The sequence below is a fragment of the Hylobates moloch genome, unplaced genomic scaffold, assembly GCF_009828535.3.
Source record: "Hylobates moloch isolate HMO894 unplaced genomic scaffold, HMol_V3 SCAFFOLD_11, whole genome shotgun sequence".
Classification (NCBI taxonomy): domain Eukaryota; kingdom Metazoa; phylum Chordata; class Mammalia; order Primates; family Hylobatidae; genus Hylobates; species Hylobates moloch.
In genome coordinates, this window is record NW_026652286.1 from 83,643,665 (window position 1) to 83,656,219 (window position 12,555).

The window sequence follows — 12,555 nt, forward strand, 5'->3', positions numbered from 1 at the left end:
TATATGACCTTCCTCTTGGAACACTCGACTGGTAAGGGAAAAATAACTCAAGTGAGCATGAGTGCAACTCCTGTGAACACATTGCACATGTGGCCCCTTGCAAGGGCTATGCAGTTGATAGCCCACCCCAAGGGAAGAGTCAGGGGAGAAGTAATGCAACCCCGGAAGCATGCCAATGTATAAAGCCTGAAGTCAGGCTGGGTGCGGTGATTGATGCCTGTGATCCCAGCACTTTGGGAGGCTGAGGCAGGCAGATCACGAGGTCAAGAGATCGAGACCATCCTAGCCAACATGGTGAAATCCCATCTCTACTAAAAATGGAAAAATTAGCTGGGTGGTGCATGCCTGTAGTCCCAACTACTTGGGAGGCCGAGGCAGGAGAATCACTTGAACCTGGGAGGTGGAGGTTGCAGTAAGCCGAGATTGCACCACTGCACTCCAACCTGGCAACAGAGTGAGACTCCGTCTCAAAAAAAAAGCCTCAAGTCAAAGGTCAAACCATGCTCTTGATTCTCTTAAGTCAGCCATTTGGCCCTCTTCCAAGTGTACTTTACTTCCTTTCATTCCTGCTCTAAAACTTCTTTTTTTTTTTTTTTTTTTTGAGAAGGAGTCTTGCTCTTTCACCCAGGCTGGAGTGCAGTGGCGCCATCTCGGCTCACTGCAGGCTCCGCCCCCTGGGGTTCACGCCATTCTCCTGCCTCAGCCTCCCGCGTAGCTGGGACTACAGGCGCCTGCCACAGTGCCTGGCTAATTTTTTGTAGTTTTAATAGAGACGGGGTTTCACCGTGTTAGCCAGGATGGTCTCGATCTCCTGACCTCGTGATCCGCCCACCTCGGCCTCCCAAAGTGCTGGGATTACAGGCGTGAGCCACCGTGCCCGGCCTCTAAAACTTTTTAATAAACTTTCTCCCCTACTCTAAAATTTGCCTGGGTCTTTCCTTCGGCCTTATGCTCCTTGGTCAAATTCTCTCTTCTCAGGAGGCAAAAATTCAGATTGCTGCACTGCCGTATGGATTTGCCACTGCTAATAATACTGTATAATAGTAAACATGAAACCTCTCCAAAAAGATATAACAAATATAAATGTATATGTACCTATCAACCTCATCTTAGACTACATAAAAATAAAAAATTGACACATTTGCAAGGAGAAATGGATTAATCTACAAGCATTAGTTGTTGACAGTTTTAATATCTTCTTCTCAGAAAGAATAAGCAGACAAGAAAATTATAAGAATGCATAAATTTGAACAGTATAATTAACATATTTAATCTGATCAATATGTATAGAACCCTGTACTTTACGAATAAAGAATACATTTTTGTTTTTCAAAGACATGAATTAGTTACAAAAAATGACCATGTACTAGAACTCACAAAGGAAATATCAACCTCTTCTGAAGAACTTAGAATGTGTTCTCTAACAATGCAATTAAACAAGAAACTTTTTTTTATTTTGAGCAAAAACATTGAAACACACACACAAATAACACAGCTTTTCTCACCATTCTTGGGTGTTAAGCATTCAAGTCACTTTCATTCACAAGAACAGTCATTTTAATTCACATAACTCGATATTCTCACCCAGTTTAAAACTTTTTCTCTTTTCAATTCCAGTTTGCTTCACCCAGGAAACTGCAGAGGGGCACGGGGTAGCTGACTTTTCTCTCCTTGTGAGCCTTGCTGGCCTCTGTCTCCACCTCCCTACCAGGTTGCCTCTGGGCCTGCAAAGTTGAAGGCTGAATGTGGGCAATCACTGGAGGAGAAATAAGAGACAAGAAGCATGCTCTTCCTGCCTGCATAGACATAACCTGGAGATGGTACCCTGGAGCATGACCTGCTAACTACATCTCCCTCAGGGCATTTCGTGGCTTCCTCAGAGATGGTCCCAGGGGGATCGTTAAATTGCAACTGACTTGACAAGGAAACTGAGGTGCACACAGGTAAGTAATGGATTCTTCTCAGCCAGACATTGTAGTTGCTCCTTCCTGAGAGTCCATCAGCCCACCCCTATTGGGTCTCATGGCTCTTCAGGCTATCTTGGGTGGAATTTAAAAAGGCTCAAGGGCCAAGTGCAGTGACTCATGCCTGTAATCCCAGCACTTTGGGAGGCTGAGGTGGGAGGACCACTTGAAGCCAGGAGTTCCAGACCAGCCTGGGCACAAAGTGAGACACTATCTCTACAAAAAATAAAATAAAATAAATTAGTCGGGCATGATGGCACATATCTGTAGTCCCAGCTACTCAGGAGGCTGAGGTGAGAAGAACGCTTGAGCCCAGGAGTTCAAGGCTGCAGTAAGTTAATATGATCATTGCACTAGCCTGGGTAACAGAGCAGGACCCTGTGTCATAAATAAATAAATAGCCTCCCCACGCTGATCTGAGTGAGCCAAAGCTGGTTTCTGAGAAGCATGCCCTCATCCTTCCTCCACAAAGAATGGAAAAACTCCCAGTGCAGCTCCTCTCTCTTGAATTGGCCACCTTAGATAGATCTAGCCACAACTTTCAATCTAGTCTTTATGTTCCCCCGATTCCAGCATGCATCATTTAAGGTACCTGATTTTTTTCTCTTGAGCCCCCTATTTCTCCTGGCTTAAGAAGAGGCAGAAATGACAGCCCTCTCCTTTTCCACCCCTAGAGGTGGGGTGGGGGACAGGGAAGAGAAATACACAGGTATTTGACATCTTACTACACAGGCATCTTCTATGATCCCTCTAAATGGATGATGCCCTAACAGTACAAAAGAATGAGTTTTATGCCACCCTCTTTGAAAGTCTTGCACAGGTGGTTTAAACACCCTATTTTGGAATCTAGGAATATTTGGTCTTTTGAAAGAGGCCGGAAAGAGGCCATTTAATAACCTGTTTCATGACCATCATTATTACTAAGCAATGGAACACATAAATAAATAGGATAGATCTTTGTCTTCATGAGTCTCCATTTCTAGAAACACGCATTACACATTTGCATGGTATTTTCAGGCTTACTCACCTTAACCCCAAGTGCTACGGGAGTGCCAGGAAGTCAAGGCAGCAGGGAAAGGAGATCATTGGGAGGCAAGAGAAGATCCAGCCATTCTAGCTTTTCTCAAATTCAAACTCATACATTTAAGCAATTGTGAATTTATCAAGTGCTTCTTATTTGTCCTCATTTCATATTCATGGTGACCCCTGTGACTCTGTGTTATTTTCCCAAGTTCTTCCTACAGAGTAGTACACTGAACCTCAGAAAAATTAAGTTCTTATTTAAGGTTATGCAGCTGGTTTATAGCACAGAGGAACCTGAACTCCTGCCCTCTCTCCAGCACACTACACTCTTGCCTAGCTGCATAAGAACCCACAGAGTTTAGCTGCTTCTTACCAAAAAGTTGAGATGGAGTAGATTTTCAAAAGGCAATATTTAAAAAAAAAGCAGGGTGAACACTCCTGCTAGTCAGCCCCAGAGTTCAAATTAAGAAGTTCCACTAGGTAATCATGCATATATTTGGAACTGTGTATTGCAGAGTCTCTTAGATATATGGTTTTCTAGGAATGCATTTGTCATGTTTAGCATTCTAGCTTGTTTCTGAGATTGGAGATAAGTCTCTGAAAATATTGGTCTAATAAGGAAGAAGCACTAAGCAAGAGGCTCCAGAGAGTGGCTCCAAGCTGGGGTGGACAGAGGTTTTGATTAGTTTGTGATTTATCACGTTTGATTTTCAAAACAAATTAAAATATTTTCCCTCCATTTCATGCCCCAAAGCCTTGGGACTACTTATGGCAGTCTCTCTTGGCAGCTGGAGCAGTTTGGAAGAAATAAGTGGCTTCTCATAAGAGTGAGTGCGGGAATGCAAGATGATATCAACAGCATGTGATCAGACCACTTGGCTCCCATATGCATCCCCAGTAAATGAATTTGGTCAGAACACCCATAAATACAATGTATAAGACAGGCGTCAGGACTGTTGCTACTCACCCTTTCAGTGTGGGTCTCTTATTGATTGTTACCAATCCAACTCGAGCAAGTGACAGCCAGGAGTCCTGTGTCCAAATGACAAAGCTTTAGCTATAATATTTTGTCACAATTGTGTGGCTTGTGTTTTATCAGACAAGAAATCAATTTTGTATATCTAATTTAATTCAAATTAAGGAAAAGAAACTACGAATATATGTGGGGAAACACTTTTTTTTCAATTTTGTCTGCCTAGAAGTAGAATTGTTTTTAAATAATTCTCCAAGCAAAAATAAATTAAGACCTTACACTTGCCACAAAAAAATTAACTCAAAATGGATCATAGCCCTAAATGTAAAACATAAAATTATAAAACTCCTACATAGGAGAAAGCCAAGGTCACCTAGGTAACCTTGGGTATGGTGATGACTTCTCAGATACATAATAAATGGCATGAGCCATAAAAGAAATAATAAGCTAGACTTTATTAAAACTAAAAACTTCTGCTCTGTAAAAGACCATGTCAAGAGAATGAGAAGACAAGCCACAGCCTAGGAGAAAATATTCGCAAAAAAACACATACCCGATAAAGGACTTTTATTCCAAACCAAAAAAACTCTTAAAACTCAACAATAAGAAAACAAACAACCCAATTAAAAACTGAACCAAAGATCTTAACAAATACCGCACCGAAGAAGATATACAGGTGGCAAATAAGCATATGAAAGATAGATATTCAACACTGTATGTCATCAGGGTAATACAAATTAAAACAACAAAGAGATCCCACACACACCTACTAGAATGGCCAAAATCCAGAACACTGACAATGCCAAATGCTGACAAGGATGTAGAGCAACAGGAACTCTCATTCATTGCTGGCAAGAATGAAAAATGGCACAGCCACTGTGGAAGACAGCTTGGTGTTTTCTTACAAAACTAAACATACTCTTACCATACAATTCAACAGTCATACCCCTTTCTATTTACCCAAAGAAGTTAAGAACTTATGTCTGTATAAACACCTGCACACAGATGTTTATAGCAGCTTTATTTATAATTACCAAAACTGGAAGTAACCAAGATGTCTCTCAATAGTCAAATGAATAAATAAACTATGGTATATCCAGACAATGGCATATTATTCAGTGCTAAAAAGAAATTAGTATCTAGCCATGAAAGACATGGAGGAATCTCAAAAGCATATTACTAAGTAAAAGAAGCCAATCTGAAAAGGCTACATAGAGTGTAATTCCAAATATATGATGTTCTAGAAAAGGTAAAACTTTTTTTTACTATTATAGAGGCATTAAGAAGATCAGCAGTTGCCAGCAGTTAGTGGAGAGAGCAGGATGAATAGGCAGAACTCAGGTAAGTTTTAGGGCAGTGAAAATACTTCAAATGATACTATAATAGTGCATACATGTCATTAAACATCTGTCCAAACCCATAGAATGTATAACACCAAGAGTGAATCCTAATATAAACTATAGACTTGGGTAATTATGAGTGTCAATGTAGGCTCATCAATTGCAATAAATATACTGCTTTGGTTGGGGATGTCAATAACGGGAGAGCCTGTGCATGTGTGGGACCAGGAGATATATGGGAAATCTCTGTGCCTTCCTTCCAATTTTGCTGTGAACCTGAAACTGCTCTAAAACAGTGAAGTCTTTTTAAAAATGCACATATGCACACAAGTAAAATAAAATAAAATGGGTAGTTTGACCCCACCATTATTCAGGGAGTTGGCTCAGGCCTGGGACACATGAGTTGGAAGCCGTTTCTTGAAGTGCTCAGGAGAGTGTCACAAGGACAGCCCCGAGCTTATGCAGGTAAACTGGGGCCACACCACACCCTAGAGTCTCTGTCTCTGGGCTTCAGTTGTCTCATCTGAAAAATTGAGAGTATGATGCAAATCTGAAAGCGGAGAAATCAACCAATTATTTTGTAAAGTCTGTTCAAAGGCTTCCATTTGTGACTATATGATATTCTATCCATGAAATGCGCTTCAACAAATTGGGGGAAAGAAAGGAGATTATATTGGTGTCTTGCAAGAGTCAGTGGCATAGTGGGGAATAGCACAGTTTTTGGTGAGGGCTGCCTGATTCTGAATCTTGGCTCAGCCATTCAATGGATGTGTGACATGGGCAGGGAGGTCAGTTGCCCTTCTCTGCACCTTGGCTTTATCATCTTTACACCTCACAGGGTTGTAGTAAAGATCAAATGAGTTCACAGATATAAAGCATTAGAATAGTACGTGGCACATAGTAACCTCTTAGTCAATGTTAGCTATTACTATTCTCCTTTTTCATACACATTGGTGTACAAAGATAGACCCTCCACCCTAGTAAATATATTCAAGGTGGGACAGGGGAAGGACCAGCCAGAATAGTGTTATCTGGCCTGTAAGAGTGAACTTAGGTTACATCCAAGTATTTAGATGAGTAACAATGAGTATTTGACTCCTATGATGTACAGACACCCCGCTGGGCACTTTATGCGCATTATCTTTGATATTGTAATAATCTTTCAAGGTAGATAGTAAGGCATTATTATTCTGCCCATTTTGCAGATGAGGAAAATGAAGTTAGAGTAAGTGTCCAAATCCACAGGGTAAGTAGCAACAAGGCAATTCAAACCCAAGCGCATCTAAATTCTCAAACATGCTGCCTCCAGAGTAACCATGGCCACTCTTTGAATGCCCACTTTGGGACAGGTATGCTGCTGGCCACTTGGCTTTATGCAATGTCTCTAGACCTTACAGTCCTACAGAATGGGCATTATTATCTCCATTTCTTTTCTCAAAGATCTGCACCAAGGTTCCTATTTTCCTTGCATAGTGCTTACCAGCAACAGTGAGGTGGGAAGCATCTGAAATTTTTCAAAGTAGGAGTTGAGATGACATTGCTGACAACACTCGGATATATTTATTTCCAACCATGCCAACTGGCACTCTGGCACTTCATATTAAATAATGAGCCTCATTCAAGCTGGAGGGATGACTCATTGCCTGTCAGTACTGACTAGTGAGACTTTCTGACTACAGCCTAAAGCCAGGGACCCTCTCTCATTAGTGGTGGGGATGCCTACCCTCACCTCCCAGCAAGAACTAAGGGCTTAGCATCCTCATTCCCACTTCCAACTATTACCCTACCGCCGCTTGCCTTGAGAAACCAATGCAAGGGACAGAAAGCTGAACCTAATTACCCTAATGGCCTGTCACAGCACAACAGCTCATGCAATCTTTACTGAGGGGTGAGTGCCCAGGCTTGCATATTTATTTTTAATTATAGCATCTCACAAACTCAAGAGAAGTTGGAATTTGCCTTGCTGTGACATTTAGGAATCCCCAACTCAGTTGTAGTTTGCTTATTTTGGGTGAGTACTCTCAACAGGCATGCTCTCCGCAGGGGCTGACCATTTGTGGTCATCTCACGTCCTGTGTTTGCTTGGCTGCAACAAGAAGCAGCCTGGTGCAACCGCTGGTCATTTGTATCTGTTTGTAAGATTCAACAGGAGAGGTGGCTTGCAGAAAACAAGCTTATGAGATGAGGGTGCATTGCTGAGCTCTGCAATCACTTTCTTGCAAGCTTGTGTGGTTCCTTTACTTCTCTGGTCCTCATTTTTCAAATGTGGATTTTAAATTATGGCTAAAACAGGTGATTTCTAAGAATTTTGAAATAAAATAATCAACCTTTTGATTCTAGAAGCATCCACACCTGAGCCTTGCCAAAGGGATGCTATTCTGTTCAAAATCCTGCAAAGTGAAGTATTTCCCAATTCTCCCTTTCTGTCTTCCCATGGTAAGCCATTTCTGGAGTTAGCAAGCCTTGTCATAAGCAAGGTGCTTTCTTAAACATTCTCTAATTAGCACTCTTTCTACAGCATTATTTATAATCTTTAGAAAGCCCAATCCTGTTATTTGGCTGCCTCTCTAAGTCTTCTTACAGTCTGAAGTCTCTCTAATTTAGCCTTCTTGCCAGAATTTGGGAGTCGGCCTTGCTATTCATAAGTGCTCTCTTTGGCCCAGGAGATTCTTAAGCCTCATTCTCCCAGAAGAAGTGGGCTTGTGCTGCAGGTCAATGGAATATTTCTCGAAAAGTGTTCTATAGAACACAGGTTACCAGGGATATAAAGTAAGTGCTCCAAGAAAGGGCTCTGAAATCAAACACGTTTTGGAAATTCTGGGCAGAACAGAGTTGAATAAGGATCTTATCATAGGAAGCTGGGGTCTCTCTTCCTTGTCTGTTAGAACTGGGACTGTGGAATTAGGAAACAGGGCAGAATTATCCTATCCTGGCACAGTTACCTGAACCTTCCAGACAGGAGAAGAAAGTGAGAGAAATACCTTTCACTCGTCCCAGGCTAAACCCCACCTCTGCTACAGAGGACGTCGTAGAGGAATGAACAAAGTCAAGGTCTTGGAAAGTACACAGGCCACCAATGCTCACCTCCCAGCTCTGCACTTTCTACTTGTGTGACATTAGGCATATTCTGTCTCCAAGCTCTATATCCTTAACAAAGGAATAGGGATAAAAATCCCTGCCATGCAGGGCTGTTGTGAAAAGTAACTGAGAAAACACAAATAAAAGGCTTACAGTTACTCAGACAATTTCAAATATTGTCAGAACCGAAATCCAATTCCCTTGATTACCAAACAAGCCACCTACCCCTATTTGGAGATTGGGTAGCGGAAGCTCCTGTCCCTTCTAACTGAGGCACACCTGTCCCTTCTTCCTACTTAGATATGGTATTGTCCGGACCCCAAGACAGACATGCCTGCTCAAGGGATGCCAAGCCTGACTTTGAACAGCATTGACAGCCAATCCCTGCCACAGGCAGGAGATTCTGTGGAGGAGCAGCTTGTCAGCAGCTTGAAAACCCATGGACACACTGGAAATGGATATTGCAGTGTCCTCTGGAGACTGAAAAGGGAAGCACCCCATTCCTGATGTCGGCAGGAAGCCCTGCAGGGCCATCCTGACTACAGGAGAAGTGGGGTGTCCTCAGAAGACCAATCAATGTTCATTTGCCACCTCCAGTCTCTAAACAAGATGAAAACTACCAGCCCTTAGGCATGTTTCGCTTGGCCCACACAGTGGTTTTAAAAAGTCACGTTAGTGGCCAAGATTTAAAAATTCAGAGGGTTCACATAAAAACTCAGGTTTACAGCTTCTTTTCTTTTGTAATTCTAAATATTCCTGCATCATAGCAATTGATCAGGTTAGAGTAGATGCAGTCCTCTTTAGAGGATGGTAGCAACTCCATTCTCCAGTAACCATCCTTCCCTATTTTATTATAACTTATGTTCTTGACTTACTGTGTTACTCAATGGCACTTCCAGGCATCTGAATTGGAACATAAATTATTTAACAAATTTTGTGCAGGTACTGTCCTGGGCTAAATGTACAAAACAAGCTAGTGAGGGAGTAAGATATGCAAACAATGGCAACAGTACTTAGATGCTCTGGCAGACATAGACAAAGGCTGTGGGACTCCAGAGGTGGGAAGGACAATTGCCTAACAATAATAATACTTAGAATTTATTGAGTGTCTACTATGTGCCAAGCATTTATCTGCCTAAGGAGTCAGGAACACCTTCACAAAAATGTTTCAGTTGGGGAGCCCTTCAAGAATAAGAACATTGTCAAGTAGAGAGGGGCATTTCAGACAAAACTATACCTTCAAAGGCTATAGCAAATTAAATGCTTACCAACAGTGTGTGAGGGTTCCCTTTTCTGCACATATGCACCCATTTTTTTAATCAGATTACAGGAGACCCCCCAACTTATATAAGGAGGATATGTTCCAAGACCGCTAGTGAATGAGTGAAACCATGGATGTTATCAGTACCAAACCTTATATGTACTGTAGTATGTTTTTTCTATACATACAAACCTATGATACAGTTACAATTTATAAATTAAGTACAGTAAGTGTTCAACAATAATAACTAATAATAAAATAGAACAATTATAACAGCATATAGTAATAAAGGTTATGTGAATGTGGTCTCTCTTTCTCTCTCAAAACTTATTATTGTGCCATACTCACCTATTTTCAGACCACAGTTGACCATGAGCAACTGAAACCTCAAACCCTGGAAAGAAAAACCACAGGAAAGGGGGGACTGTTTTATTTGGTTTTGGATATTGAGTTGTGTGAACAAGCCAAGAGAGTTCAGTGAACAATGGGAATTGTGACGTGGTTGCTGCCTTAGTTGCTTGAGGGGCTGGGATGAAAGAAGGGGCTATCAGCTTAGTTTGGGGCTGGAGGGACTCTGAACTCTATCCTACAACCAATGGGAATACATCAGAATTATTTTTTATTTTAAAATATTTAAATGACAAGTAAAGATTGTATATATTCAAAGTGTGCAATGTGATGATTTGATATAAATGTAAGTATAACTAGTGGAATGATTATCAAAATCAAATCAATCAACATGTCCATCACTACCCATGCTGTACATCAGATCCCAAGAACTTGTTCATCTTAAACCTGAAAGCTTGTACCCTTTGATTGACATCTCTACATTTCCCCACCCCAATGCCCTAGTAACCATCATTTCATTCTTTGATTCTATGAGTTTGACTTTTTTAGATTACACTTGTAAGTAGATCATATAGTATTTGCCTTTCTGTGTCTGGCTTATTTTACTTATTTTCCTTTGGGCTCATCCATAAATAGTAGTCTTTTCATAAATAGTAGTCTTTCCTTCTTTTTATGGTTGTATAATATTCCATTGTGTATATGAGTATATGTATATATATACAATGGAATATTATATGTAGAATATATATATGTATATATATACCACATTTTAAAATCTATTCATCCATTGATGGATACATAGGTGGTTCCATATCTTGGCTATTGTGAATAATGCTACAATGAACATGGGAGTGTATCTATCTTTTTGAAATCCTGATTTCATTTCCTTTGGATACATACCCAGAAGTGGAATTGATGGATATGGTAGTTATGTTTTTAATTTTGTGAGGATCCATCATACTGTTTTCATAATGGCTGTATCAATTTACATTTCCACCAAGAGTATGTAAGTGTTGACTTTTCTCCACACCCTCACCAACACTTGGTATCTCCTGTCTTTTTTATGATAGCCATCCTAACATATGTGAGGTGATATCTTACTGTCATTTTGACTAGCATTTCTCTGATGATTCATGATTTCTTCTAGGAGTTTTACAGTTTCAGATCTTACAGTTAAGTCTTTAATGCATTTTGAGTTAGTTTTTGTATGTGGTGTAGAGCAAGAGTCCAATTTCATTCTTTTGCATGTGGATATCCAGTTTTCCCAACATCATTTAATGAGGAGACATTTCTTTCCCCACTATATATTCTTGGTACCATTGTCAAAAACTAGTTGACCATATATACATGGATTTATGTCTATGGTCTCTTTTCCATTCCATTTGTCTATGTGTCTGTTTTTACGCTGGTACCATACTGTTTTGATTACTGTCGTTTTGCAATATTGTTTTAAATCAAGAAATAGGATGCCTCCAGCTTTATTCTTCTTTCTCATGTTGCTTTGGCTAATTAGGGTCTTTTGAGATTACACACACATTTTAGGACATTTTTTCTATTTCTGTGAAAAATGCCATTAGAATTTTTATAAGGATTGCATTGATTCTGTAGATTGTTTAGGTTATATGACATTTTAACAATATTAATTCTTCCAATCCATGAACATGGGATATATTTCCATATATTTGTGTCATCTTCTATTTCTTTTTTCAATGTCTCATAGTTTTCAGTGTACAGATCTTTTATCTCCTTGATTAAATTTATTCCTAAGTATTTTATTCTTTTTATGCTGTTGTAAATGGGATGGTTTTCTTAATTTCTTTTTCAGATAGTTTATTTTTAGTGTATAGAAATGCATCTAAGTTTTAACTAGCTTCTCTACAGCCCTTCCTTACAACAGACTTAGATAGAAGTAAACAGTCAAGGATCCTGAAAAGGTGGAGAAACAGAGGGATGGAGCCCATGCTAGTCACTGCCCTGTCCAGACTACTGAAAAGTGAGGCTGGTGTGAATTAGACTAGACTGGTCCCTACTACCCTTACTCAAATCTTCTATAAGACATGTTCAGGGAATTCAAAGTTTGCGTAGATATTAGTCCAAGTCCACATAATGAGAAAGGTAAAGATGATGCCAAACATACTGACAATGCATTTGAAACCAAAGTGTGATTCATATCCCTCTATCTTGAGTTAATAATATTCCTCCCACATCAGAAGATAGGTTTGAGTCTTTCTAAGTGTCTACAAACATACTTTTTCTCTCAAAGCCATGCTCAAAATACCGTTTAGAAACACATGCTTTCATCACTGCTCCTTCCAGCATCTTCTTTATTTTTTGTTAAATACTTCTACTTAGTGAATCACTTCCTTTTGGCAATGCCTATTCATGCTAATATGCAAAGGGGTCACGGGGCAGGTCTGGGGCCACTTTGCCATGCAGATTATTTGGAAGAAGCAACATGAGAGCCCTTTGGGAAATTCTCTAATGTAACTGAATCAGAAAGTAATATCCTGTTTTGTCTGCACTCTGCTCTAGTCCTCATGTGTCCTGTAGAGGAATCCTGGAGTTTCT

At 40.2% G+C, this 12,555-nt stretch overlaps 1 long non-coding RNA gene across 1 annotated transcript; it reads right to left on the reverse strand.

Annotated features, from left to right (window-relative positions):
• Positions 1–1,668: 1,668 nt before the first annotated feature.
• On the reverse strand, positions 1,669–10,046 carry LOC131380690 (uncharacterized). The gene is made up of 3 exons (XR_009208783.1): positions 9,988–10,046; positions 3,955–4,019; positions 1,669–1,724 (listed from the first exon to the last, which is right to left on the reverse strand). It is a non-coding gene; the product is annotated as an uncharacterized LOC131380690 (long non-coding RNA).
• Positions 10,047–12,555: the final 2,509 nt, after the last annotated feature.